The sequence below is a fragment of the Aethalodelphis obliquidens genome, unplaced genomic scaffold (genome assembly GCF_003676395.1).
Source record: "Aethalodelphis obliquidens isolate GAN/ISIS:26980383/991018 unplaced genomic scaffold, ASM367639v1 scaffold3, whole genome shotgun sequence".
NCBI classification, from domain to species: Eukaryota; Metazoa; Chordata; class Mammalia; order Artiodactyla; family Delphinidae; genus Aethalodelphis; species Aethalodelphis obliquidens.
Genome location: NW_020837947.1, coordinates 66,467,107 through 66,480,347, shown reverse-complemented (window position 1 = coordinate 66,480,347; position 13,241 = coordinate 66,467,107). Strand labels below are relative to the sequence as shown.

General features: G+C 44.0%; 1 protein-coding gene across 3 annotated transcripts in view; it reads left to right on the top strand.

The window, feature by feature from the left end:
• The first annotated feature begins 2,008 nt into the window (after positions 1 to 2,008).
• ANKRD6 (ankyrin repeat domain 6) overlaps positions 2,009 to 13,241 on the top strand; it is a 218,659-nt gene continuing 207,426 nt past the window's right edge. For all 3 annotated transcript variants that reach the window (XM_027090553.1, XM_027090543.1, XM_027090533.1), the window contains exon 1: positions 2,009 to 2,154. The gene's annotated coding sequence lies outside the window, so the exon portion shown is untranslated. The remainder of the gene's footprint in view (positions 2,155 to 13,241) is intronic.

The window sequence follows — 13,241 nt, the reverse complement described above, 5'->3', positions numbered from 1 at the left end:
GACAAGGAGGGTATGATCACGGAGGGGCACATGTAAGGTTTCATGAGTGGAAGACTTAGCAAGGGATGGAAGTCAGAATGGTGGGCTGAAGGACCAACTGCAGCTAATGTCGCAAAAGACAGCTAGTGCAGTCAACTCGTTAAAGAAATGTTGCTGGAAATAGGAGCAGATTATATTCTCATAGAACAGTGAAAGCTGTCATTGGTAGAGTAGAACTTTTTTCTCATGAGGCAGAAGGAGAAAGTAGTGGGGTGGATGTATGAGGCTGGCTGTGATGGAGCTGGACAGAGAGGCAGAACGGAACTGCAGGCTGGAAGCCTCCCTCATATACAGGGAGCTTTAGGATTCTCCTTTCATTAGATGTCCAAACACTGTGTGCCCACTTGGAGACAAGCAAGCGTGATCTCCAAGCAGCTCACCCACTGACTGCTTTGGCTCTCATGAGGCCCCTCTGCCAGGAATTGCCATTAACTAAGGTCCGGGAACAACTGCAGACCAGTCAGTTCCCAGGAGCATTCACATGTCATACAGTCTGGCTTCTGTTCCTTTCAGCAGGATTAATGTGCAATTGCTCTGACTGCCCATGAATGTAACTTCAGACTTCATCTCATCTCGACCTTGTGGTGATGTCATAAAAGCTTCCCGGAGGAATGCAGCACTCTAGCTTTGGTTGTTTATTCAAGGGACTATAGCTAGGAGAAGTCTTTAATCTGGAAAAGTATAAGAAGGAAATGATCAGGTTGAAAGGTAATGGGTGCTTACCTTGACCTTGGGGGTTCACCTAGAACTCAGCAGTGACCTGCCTGGAGAGAAACCCAGAGCTGATGAGCACGGAAAGAAAATGTGTTCTAACAGCTTTAGATGGGGAGCGACAGGGATGGGGGCAAATCTGAAGAAAGCCAAAGGATACTCAGAAGAGAGGTTTCACACTCTGCCACGTAAAACCCTAGCTATGCCTTTGGGGTTGGGGGAAGTTCAGAAGTAGTGGAGGAAAATCAAGCACTTACCCTTTCCTGGTATGCATAGGGCTGTTTGGATTTCTCCTGCTTAATGTTCCCTGAAGGAGAGAGGGAGACAAATATCTTAAGAAAAAGTAGGAGATCATCATGTTTCTTTTTCCCTGGAAACCAGGCCTATTTCAGAGGGGATAAGAAAAATCCGGTTCAAAATAAGCTCAGGGAAGACCGAAACTCCATTCTAGGTTTCCCCACCTCCCTCTCCAGCTCTCTGTGTTCAGAGAGCAGATACCTGTCGCGCTTCTTCAAAAGGTTGAATGAGGTCCTACTCATTCATACATTCATTCAACAATAACTTACTGAGTGTTCGCTATGTTCAGGGAACTCTTCTAGATACTGAAGTAGTGACTGTGAAAAACAGACAAAACCAGACCGAGTTAATGGTATGTAAAGTGTGATTTGAATATAGGAGGCAGGAACGTTCAATGCTTTTGCCCATTTCGTATGGGATGCTTCCGACAAGCTATTAGCAGACAAGCTTTTTGGAATAAAGGCTTCCTTTCTTTTCTCCAGCTTTCTAATGAGCCTGGATCATTCATCATTGTTGTTCAGCTTCTGAGACATCCCGGTTAAGTGAACTACGAACATATTGAAATACACACTTGGCCACAGGTTGAGGGATGGTTTCTCCACGCGAATCCCCTTTCCCTCCTACAAACCTCCTGGCAACCCCTGCCAGGAAAACCTCACCCAACTGCATCCGCCGCTCCTCTCCCTCTTTATAAGGATGGCTCTCAGGAGGGCGCGGAAGCGGCAGCGGCCCAGCAGGGAGCTGGCTGCAGGCCAAGGCCAGCCCGAGGGCCCTGGGGTCCCCACGTCTCCTCGGGCCGCTGCCGTGCCCTGACCGGCCGCTGCGGGGCGCTGCGGCCCCAGCCTAGGAGCGCGGGCGCGGTGGGGCGGGGCGGGGCGGGGCGCGGCGCGGCGGGGCGGGGCGCCGAGCGGGCGGCGGGCGCGGCGGCTCGGGCACAGGTAACCTGCGGGAGCGGGGAGCGCAGACCGGCGAGCGGCGGCAGGAGGCGGCGGCGCTGGGCGGCGCCGAGGCCCAGGGCCCGCCGGAGCCAGCGGGAGCCCGTGCCCATCGTCTCCTCTCGCCCCCCACGCTGTCGCCGGCGTCGGTCCCAGCGGCGCGGAGAGAAAGGTACCGTGTACCCTCGCCGGGTCCCTTCGAGACCCCTCTTCATCCCAGGACAGGCGTCCCCTACTCTGGGGGGGTCTCTCATCCCGGGAGGACCGTGTCGCGGGTGGGAGCGCCCCCAGGTCGCTGTCTGTTTGGGGAGGAGTCCCAGACAGAGCGCGTTGCCCCCTTTTCTGCGGCCTCTGGGGAAGCCGGCGTGGGAGGGGGGGTCCTTCCTGGGGCATCTCCCTTGTCTCTTTCCTTCAGTTGCTTCCCTAGAATATAGAACTTTGGTGGGAGGAGGCAGAGAACTTTCTCGTCTTTGCTCGTCCCCCTCCTCTTTCTCCAGTGAGCTCAAAGAGTTTGTAGAAAGTGGGGGGCGGGGCGGGGGTCCCAGACCGGGCGCGGAGGCCGGCCGTCTTCGGGCGTAAGGGAGGGTCCCATCTGGTGGCCAGCGTCCCCCGCCGTCCCTGGGCCTGCGGGCCGGCCTCCGAGTGACCGGGCTCGGCTCGGACGCGACAGCAGCCTGACCCCTTCCCTCACCCCTTCGAGGGTCACAAAGGGCTGCAGGCGCCGGACCGTGGGGCTGCCCTACCCCGGGGAGGTCCGCTCTGGTTGGACTTAAGCTCTGTAAAGAGTTAGCAAGTGGCATCTCCCCGGGCTCAAGGGAGCGAGCACATTGTTTGGTTTGAGTTCAGACATCAGCTCCCGGACACTTGTCTTGGAAATTTCAGTGTGGTGCTTCCGGTAGATTTGAGGGGCGGGAGGGGAAGTGGAGTCTTATTTGTGACCCTAGAGGAGCGTCCGTTTCCTAGAGCGGGTCAAGAATGTTTTCCCGGGGCTTACCTGGCGGCGCAGTAGTTAAGAATCCACCTGCCAATGCAGGGGACACGGGTTCGAGCCCTGCTCCAGGAAGATCCCAGATGTCGCAGAGCAACTAAGCCCGTGTGCCACAACTACTGAGCCTGCGCTCTAGAGCCCGTGAGCCACAACTACCGAAGCCTGCGTGCTCCGCAACAAGAGAAGCCACCGCGGTGAGAAGTCTGCACGCTGGAAAGAAGAGCAGCCCCTGCTCGCTGCAACTAGAGAAAGCCTGCGTGCAGCAACGAAGACACAACACAGACCAAAAAGAAAAAAAAAAAAGAATGTTTTCCCTAAAGCATGGTGAGATGGTTTAAGTGGTGGTTGAGAGATCCCCTTTGGGGTCATGAGATTGAGTCTTGATGCCACTTGTTAGGTGTGTGACATAGGAAGACCCACTTCTTTAAACCTCAGTTTTTAGAATTGTAAACTAGGTGTATGACACATAGCCTGGGGGTACGGTTGTAGAAATTAAGTGAAATGATGCAAGTGAAAAGCTTGGCAGAGCGCTCTTGAAGGTTGGGCATCCTTTTTGTGAGTCTGTTGGATGGTGATATTCATTCACATTGAGCTAATGTCTGTTAGGCCAATGGAAGTGGGAAGCACTTGGGCAGTGACACAAACACCCCTGGGTCCACGGTGGTCCCACAGTGTACTGATGGTCTCTGACGTAGTTTCCCATCCTTAAAATGGCAATAGCAGCCTGTTGTTCTGCTGTAGTAGGTGCTGGACTATACATATGTAGCTTTCCTCATCCCTAGCAGGTGCTTAGTATCTGGTAAATGAAGAATTTTTTTTTGATTAGGGATATAAATTAAAATTGGAAGAGTTTTCTGCTCTCTAGGTCCTAAATGAGATGGGGAGAGTGGAAGAGGGGTGTAAAGGAGTAAGAGCCCAGAAAACAACTGGTTGCATGTTGTTGGGAGGCATAAACCAAGGGTGATAACAAAATGCTAATTTGTTGACTCCTTGTTCGGTGGTGGCACCAAAAATTAATCTTAGCTTCCCACTCAAACTCATCAGCCTCTCCAGAGCCCCTCCAGATAAGCATATAATCCAAGTGAAAGCAGACGGCTTGTGATCCAACTCTGCTTAGAGACGAAGTACTCTTTCAACTCCCAAGGCCCTCGCATGTTGAAATTCTGGTGCTGCCACTGTGGCCTATATCATACATTCAGAAAGTATCAAACGGAGAGGTACAAATTAAAGAAGAAGAACACAAGGCACACCCGGGTACCCATCACCCAGCTGAAGAACCAGGGCATCCTCAGAACCTTGCAGGCCCGAGCACTCCTCCCTGTGGCATTCCACTTACTTCTCTCTCTCTCCCCAAGGAACTGATAGTCTGGATTTTGTGTTTATTTTCCCCTTGCTTTTCACCTTAATATCTTACATGAAAAACTCTGTGGAAGGGAAGTTTCCAAACAAGCCTTTCCACAATAACCTGGAGCATTCCTGTAGAACGTAAAAGCAGGATATTGAGAGTAAGATGCAAACCACAGAAAGCTGAAAGTATCAAAGTGCTGGGACGGGCAGGCTGGCTGTCAGGGTCTGCCCCCAGTTTCCTTTGGCACAGGTTCTGCGGGTGTGTTCTGTCTGTGTCGGGGAGGGCCAGTCTCTTTCAACATAGCTTGGAGGCTATAATTTTGAAAGCTTTGCTTGAGTCTCTAAGAAGTGGAAAAACAGTAATTAGTGTGCATGTGTTTTAGAAGTGTTTAAAAAAAATACCAGTTTTCCAGGGGACATTGTATGGGATTTGAAGGATTAAGCCTGCTGAGAGTGACCTTTAAAAACGGTTTTAACCTAAATTCTTCTTTTTCTGGTTATGATATTTGTGTTAGGGACCTTAAGTTATTCCTTTGGGCTGAATCACAGGTCTCCTCTGTGAATCTTACACATTCTGACATTTCTTGGTTAAGGCAAAGATTCCTAAACTTGGTTCATGGCCCCCTTAGTATCTAAGTAATTTTTTCAGTGTCCCTAGATTTAGGTAGTTAGTAGTAGTTAGGTTGAAATAACGTAATAAGTATTTATATCCTAACAACATACAAAAGCTTTTTTTTAAAAAAAAGAATGCACATAAACAGAGAAAAAATTTATATCATTCTTAAATAACCACAGCTACAAAGAGGGTGTGTGTGTGTGTGTGTGTGTGTGTGTGTGTGTGTGTGCTGCACACACAAACTTTGGGATCAGATTGGATCCCAATCTCATTTCCTGTCCCACGTTAATTTTTCTGCAGCACTTGCTTTTTATCACAGCAACCACTGAAAACCCAAGCTTTGCAGAGATATGATGTCATTGATAGGAATGTAATGGGATCTGATGTTGAAGCTGTGGACTCCTCCAGTCTGTAAGTTCAGTGTCCAGCACATTGAGTACACTGTGTTTCCCTTGAAATGTTCAAAAATCCTACGTTTCCCCTGTGCATTTTCTACAGCTCCTGAGCGCCTTGGCGCACAGTTGGGGAATTGTTGGTCTAAGGTAAAACCCCCTTCCCAAGAGAGATCAGTTACTAAGGAAGGTGTCTGCCTGAAGTAGCCCCAGGTTAAGCTTCTGGGTACAGTGGGCTACATCTGGGTTTTCTCCTCTGCGTAAAATGGAGTGGCTAGAGCCTTCCTCATAAGGGTCATTCAGAGGATTAAACTAGATAACGTATGTAAAACCATCTACCAAAGCCCTGGAATATAATGGAGTCTCAAGAAATGGTAGCTGTTTTAATGATTGTTAAATAGGACTAAATGAATGTCCAGTAATAGGTGTATGTCATTGCCCCTATTTAAGAATAGCCAGTGCTTGAAATCTCAACCTTAGCAAATAAACTATGAGGTAATTAGTTCACATTATAGGATGATTTATCATTTTCAAACAGAAAACTCTGGTGTACCATTGTGACACTTTGATTTTTCAGACCATCCTTGGAATACTCATTTTCATTTGCCACCATGTGCCCTGGTTTGGGGAGGAGGTTATAACTGATTGGATTGAGCCTGAACTTTGTCATAAGACAAAGTCTTGGGAAGTTTGCATGTAGGTTACAGGCCAAGAAATGTTTCAAGTAGGATTTAATTTCCGTGTATACTTTTGGCACAGAGAGCAGATAATCTTTTCAGATTAAACAGTTTTTATTAAATTGTAGAGCATCCCATGATAATTCCTATCAATAAGCGGTACTTGTTAATCCTCCGAGGAAAGGTTGACTTGGATAGCGATGTCACAGATGGCTGTCCCGGTGCCTTTAGGTAACATAGACCTTTCCTCCCTTGTCCTATTCCTTGCCCAGATCCCAAGCGTAAGCTAGGACCAGGTGATATTTTAACAATTTGTGAGAATACACTCAGTAGTGATGTTTCCCTAGCATAGTTGTAGATTCTTATTGTTGCTTTCTTCAGTCAGTTATCATTGGGAAGCCTATACAGAACCATAGGCGATGCTTCCAAATTGACATAAAATTTTTTTCTGTTTGTTTTGGTTTATAATGTTGAGGGTTTTTTTCTCCCTCTATAAAATTTGGATATATGTTTGTGTGTGAGAAAGTATTTGATTCTTCTGAACTGATAATTCCATTTTTTCCATTTCATGCCCATCTATAAATTATCAGCATTATTTTTACTTAACATATTGCTCCTTTCTTAAAAAATAAGAATTTCATATCTTGCCTTGGGTTAAGCTGATTATATTTAACACTCAACATCTTTTTTTTCTAAAGTATAGCTGACTTAACAATATTATATTAGTTTCAGGTATACAACATGGTAATTCAATATTTTTATAGATAATACTCAACGCCTTATGGTTTTAGGGTATAAAGTAGAAAACTGCATTGTAGATAATAAAATGTGGATTAGAATGAATTGCTTTCTACTTTTTGTCTGCAACTCTTAATTAAAAGAAAATTGAGAGTCAGAAAGTTTGAGCATCCGTTTAACTATTAGAATCTGATATTAGGCACAAAGTGCTTTGCAAAATGCTTGACTCTTTTTCTTAAAGGCTGTAATCCATTTTTAGTTATTATAAAATATTGGCTATATTCTCTATGTTGTACAATATGTTCTTGTAGCTTATTTTATACCTAATAGTTTGTATCTCTTAGTCCCCTACCGCTATACTGCCCCTCCTCCCTCCCTCTTCCCACTGGTAACCATTAGTTTGTTCTCTGTATCTGTGAGTCTCCTTCTTTTTTTTGTTGTATTCACTAGTTTGTTGTATTTTTTAGATTCCACATATAAGTGATACCATACAGTATTTGTCTTTCTCTGTCTGACTTATTTCACTTAGCATAATGCCCTCCAAGTCCATCCATGTTGCTGTAAATGGCAAAATTCATTCTTTTTTATGGCTGAATAATATTCCTATGTGTTTATGTATATATATACCACATCTTCTTTATCCATTCATCTGTTTTTATTAATACATTTATTTATTTATTTATTTATTTTGGACTGTGTTGGGTCTTTGTTGCTGCGTGCAGGCTTTCTCTAGTTGTGGCGAGCGGGGTCTACTCTTCATTGCAGTGCGCGGGCTTCTCATTGCGGTGGCTTCTCTTGTTGCAGAGCACGGGCTCTAGGCGCGCTGGCTCAGTAGTTGTGGCACGCGGGCTCTAGAGCACAGGCTTAGTAGTGTGGCACACGGGCTTAGTTGCTCTGTGGCATGTGGGATCTTCCTGGACAGGGCCTGAACCCGTGTCCCCTGCATTGGCAGGCGGGTTCTCAACCACTGCGCCACCAGGGAAATCCTGTCCATTCATCTGTTGATGGACACTTAGGTTGCTTCCATATCTTGGCAATTGTAAATAATGCTGCTGTGAACACGGGGGTGCATGTATCTTTTCGAGTTAGTGTTTTTGTTTTTTTCAGATATTTACCCGGGAGTGGAATTGCTGGGTCAGGTGGTAGTTCTATATTTAGCTTTTTGAGAAACCTCCATATTGTCTTCCATAGTGGCTGCACCAGTTTTCATTCCCACCAACAATGCAAGAGGGTTCCTTTTTCTCCACACCCTCTCCAGCATTTGTTATTTGTGTTCTTTTTGATGATAGTCATGCTGACAGGTGTGAGGTGATGTCTCATTGTGGTTTTGATTTGCATTTCCCTGATGATTAGCAATATTGGCATCTTTTCATGTGTCTGTTGACCATCTGGGAACTGCTTGACTTTTAATATCTTCATGTAAAACTAGGAAAGGGTATGTAAGGAGGAAAAGATTTAATTTAAATTTGGGAGTTTATTGGTAGCTGAATGGACTTAATTTCATCTACATCACTGATTTGTCTTCAGTTCCAGAATGGAGATTATGGGAAATATTTCTCTCCATGATAGTAAAAAGCATTCTTTTAAAAAAGGTGGATTTGGGACTTCCCTGGTGGCGCAGTGGTTAAGAATCCGCCTGGCAATGCAGGAGACATGGGTTCGAGCCCTGGGTTGGGAAGATTCCACATGCCGTGGAGCAGCTAAGCCTGTGCGCCACAACTACTGAATCCTGTGCGCCTAGAGCCCGTGCTCCGCAACAAGAGGAGCCACTGCAATGAGAAGCCCTCGCACCGCAACAAAGAGTAGCCCCCGCTCGCCGCAACTAGAGAAAGCCTGCATGCAGCAACAAAGACCCAACGCAGCCAAAAATTAAATAAATAAATGAATTTATAAAAAAATAAAAAAAGGTGAATTTAATGGAGATAGATATCAGCAGATAGTAACTAAGAATGGAGAAGTAGTTCGAAGTAAACTAGTATTAATAGCTAAACAGGAATCACCAAGGCTTTTTTTTTTTTTTTGGTTTATTTTTGTTTTTGTAAAGGACATATGCTTTGAGAAATGTTTGTAAAAGGAATAAATACAAAAGAATAAGGTCAGTTTTCCTTACAGATATTAAGTAGATAAGAGGTGAAAACAGAACTTAGTTCTTTCAAGGTTGTGACCTTTTCCACATTAGCTCTAGGAGCCCTGTTCTCCATCGTCTTGTTGGGTTGGATGGAGGGGCACGTCCGGGGTCCTTGAGGAGGATGGAAGGACATTGGATGGACATTAGGAAACGTAGTGTAGTCCTGGCCACCAGCTTGCGGTGGAGCTCTAGAAAATATCTCAGAGCCTCAGTTTTCTCTTCACTAAGAGGACTAGACCAAAATATTATTTTTTAAAAGGTATGGTTTTGTGAAATCATTCATATTCACAGTGTAAAAGCAACACTCTTTTTTTTGCTCACTTCTAAAGATCGGTGCCCTTGAATCAACCTGATGGTCTGTGAGCCAAAGAGAGCTAATGAGATTGTTAACCTCATGTAACCTGATGACTTCCTTTTATTATGAACATCAATAGCTTACTTACTGTGTAGAGTCCTTTCAGACTATGTATGCGTGTATTCACATTTTAGAATATAAACCCAAAGTACCATCTTATTCTAAAACCTGATTCCAAGGTCAGAAAATTTATATTCTTTTTTCAGTAAATTAGAGTTTTCAGTTTTTAAAAATGTCAGCATTTTATTCTAACTCTAGGAAAGTCCCAGGGGAATCTGATATACTAGGAGATTGCCTCTAGGTGGTGAGTTTTAGGAGCATGGGTGTTTTTCCCTCTCTGCATCTTTACGGAAATTTTAAGCCTTCTTACAATGAACATATATTTAGTTTATAATCAGAAAAATAAATTAGTTAAAAAGTTTAAAAAATTACACAGGAAAATTCATTATTAATCAAATGTACTAAAAAAATACTTTGTTCCCATAATAGAACTATTTAGATGTTCGAGTAACTAAAATATTTGCTTAATGAGAGGTGAAAATGTAACGACATGAGATTGGACCTATTTTTTAAAAAATTTTATTTATTTTTTATTTATTTATATTTGGCTGTGTTGGGTCTTTGTTGCTGCGTACAAGCTTCCTCTAGTTGCGGCGAGCGGGGACTACTCTTCATTGCAGTGTGTGAGCTTCTCATTGCGGTGGCTTCTCTTGTCACGGAGCATGGGCTCTAGGCACGCAGGCTTCAGTAGTTGTAGCACGCGGGCTCAGTAGTTATGGCTTGCAGGCTCTAGAGTGCAGGCTCAGTAGTTGTGGCGTGTGGGCTTAGTTGCTCCGTGGCATGTGGGATCTTCCCAGACCAGGGCTTGAACACGTGTCGCCTGCACTGGCAGGCAGATTCTTAACCACTGCGCTGCCAGGGAAGCCTGAGATGAACCTATTTTATTATGGTTAGATGGTAGTGATTTGAATTTATTATTGAGGATGAAAATAAATCATGAACAATTTGACTTGGAAATTTTCAGTTCAGATTTTTCACAAAACTAAAAGTTATTTCTCTTTCTTTGGAAGGGATAACATGTCTCATGCCAGTTTTTTGTTTTTAAATTAATTAAGTTATTTTTGGCTGCGTTGGGTCTTCGTTGTGGTGTGCGGGCTTCTCATTGCAGTGGCTTCTCTTGTTGCGAAGCATGGGGTCTAGGCGCGTGGGCTTCAGTAGTTGTGGCATGCGGGCTCAGTAGTTGTGGCTCGCAGGCTCTAGAGCGCAGGCTCAGTAGTTGTGGCACACTGGCTTAGTTGTTCCACAGAATGTGGGATCTTCCCAGACCAGAGCTCGAACCCATGTCCCCTGCATTGGCAGGTGGATTCTTTACCACTGCACCACCAGGGAAGTCCCTAGTGCCAGTTTTTAAACTTACTTTCTATCTAGAAAATACCAAGTGAACTGTAAGTCTCAGCTGGAATTCTGAATTTGACCCAATTTAGGTAGAATGTTGAGATGCACTATATAATGTTTTATATTATGCCATATGTAGTATAAAATATTCAAGTACCAAAGAGCAGACTTGTTTTTTGTTTTTTTTTTTTGCGGTATGCGGGCCTCTCACTGTTGTGGCCTCTCCTGTTGTGGAGCGCAGGCTCCGGATGCGCAGGTTCAGCGGCCATGGCTCACCAGCCTAGACGCTCCACGGCATGTAGGATCCTCCCGGACTGGGGCACGAACCCGTGTCCCCTGCATCGGCAGGCAGACTCTCAACCACTGCACCACTGGGGAAGACCTGGTTGTAACATTTTTGACGGTTTACTTAACCTCATTATGCCTCAGTTTCCTAGTCTGTAAAATGGGGATTTGAAACAGTTTTGTACTCTGACTGTGGTGGTAGTTACATGAATCCATGAATGTGATAAAATTCATAGAACTACACACACACACACACACACACACACACTGTGAGCCCATGGAAAAAGTGAAATCCAAATAAGTTCTGTAAGTTTACTTAATAGTATTATACCAGTGCCAGTTTCCTTGTTTTGATAATTGTACTATGGTTATGTAAGATATTACCATTGAGAGACAGGGTACACAGGAACTCTCTGTATTATTTTTTTATTGTGATAAAATATACACAACATAAAATTTACCATTTCAGTAATTTTTTAAGTATGCAGTTCAGTGGTATTAATCACATTCACATTGTTTTGTAACCATCACCACTGTCAGTCTCCAGAGCTTTTTCATCATCCTAAACTGAAACTCTGTACCCGTTAAACGATAACTCCCCAATCCCATCTCCCCCAGGCCCCTGGTAACCACTCTTCTACTTTCTTCCTCTGTCAGTTTGATTCTAGATGCCTCCTGTAAGTGGAATCATACAATATTTGTTCTTTTGTGACTGGCTTATTTTACTTACTCTTAATACCTTTGAGGTTCATGGACTATTTTTGCAACTTCTATGTGAGACTAATGTTGTTTCAAAATAAAGTTTAAAAAAGTAATTTAAAAAAAAAAATCCCATTGATGGGGCCCCACTGCTGGACTGTACCAAGGCCTAGAGGTTAAGAGCAGTGCAGATGGCCAGAAAGGCCAAGGAGTGACATTACCTCTGTTTCCTCTTCCTTCTTATCCCCAGTCATAGGAGAAGAGATGCGAGAAAGAGCTGTGTTCTCTTTTGTATAGGGAAGAGCCTGCATTATTTATTAGTAGGTTCCTATATCAACCTGAGGAGCAGCTATGAAATCTCCTACTAAAATAGGGATTCTTTTTGTTGTTGTTGTTGTTTTGATGTTTCTGAAAACATGCTTGATTTTTAAAAAAAAATTTTATTAGAGTATAGTTGATTTACAATGTTGTGTTAGTTTCAGGTGTACAGCAAGGTGAATCAGTTATACATATACACATATCCACTTTTTTTTAGATTCTATTCCCATATAGGCCATTACAGAGTACTGAGTAGAGTTGCCTGTGCTATATAGTAGGTCCTTATTAGTTATCTATTTTATATATAGTAGTGTGTATATGTCAATTCCAATTTTCCAATCTATCCCTCCCCCCCTTACCCCCGGTAACATAAGTTTTTTTTCTTTTTTTTAAAAGGCATTATATTATTTATTTATTTAATATTTATTTATTTATTTGACTGTGCTGGGTCTTAGTTGCGGCACACGAACTCTTAGTTGTGGCATGTGGGATATAGTTCCCTGACCAGGGATCGAACCCAGGCCCCCCTGCACTGGGAGCACGGAGTCTCAGCCACTGGACCACCAGCAAAGTCCCCATAAGTTTGCTTTCTACATCTGTAACTCTATTTCTGTTTTGTAGGTAAGTTCATTTGTACTCCTTTTTTAGATTCCACATATAATCATATAAATATGGTATTTGTCTTTCTTTGTCTGACTTACTTTGAAATAGGGATTCTTAACCTGAGGTTCATTGATGGGCTACAGATGCTTTAAGAGCTCCCAGAATTTAGGTGTAAGTATTTAAGTGAATGTTCATTTGTATATATGAGAGGGAAGACATTCCATAGCTTTTGTTATATTCTCACATGGTTCCCTAACCCAAAAATGGTTAGTAAGCAATGCAAGAAAATGTTGTTTACAGAGCTCTACCCACTGCATAACAGGCTCTTTCACTTGGGTGTCTTAGCCCCTTTCAGTTTTCTGGTATATCTTTCCCCTTACCAGCCTCCAGAGGCTTTCTTTCTGTTTAAACCTGAGAGAAGCCTGAACAATTCATTTCCCTCAGAGCCTCCCGCCATTCTCTCCTATATCCTACAAACTCCAGGATCCATTCCTCAAGGGCCAGAGGAGCCCCACAGCAAACTATCTTGGAGTCCCTAGTGGGCAGATGTGGAACTAGAGTGTGTGCAGGACTCAGCCTCACAACTGCCATTTCTGTCCCTAACCTCTTTAGGCTCCAGAAAAATAGGAAGAAAATAATACTTGAGATACAGCTCTGGAAAACTCATGAAGTGGTCCTGAATGACTGAAGTTCAGTAGATTCTGCCTTGGGGAATGCA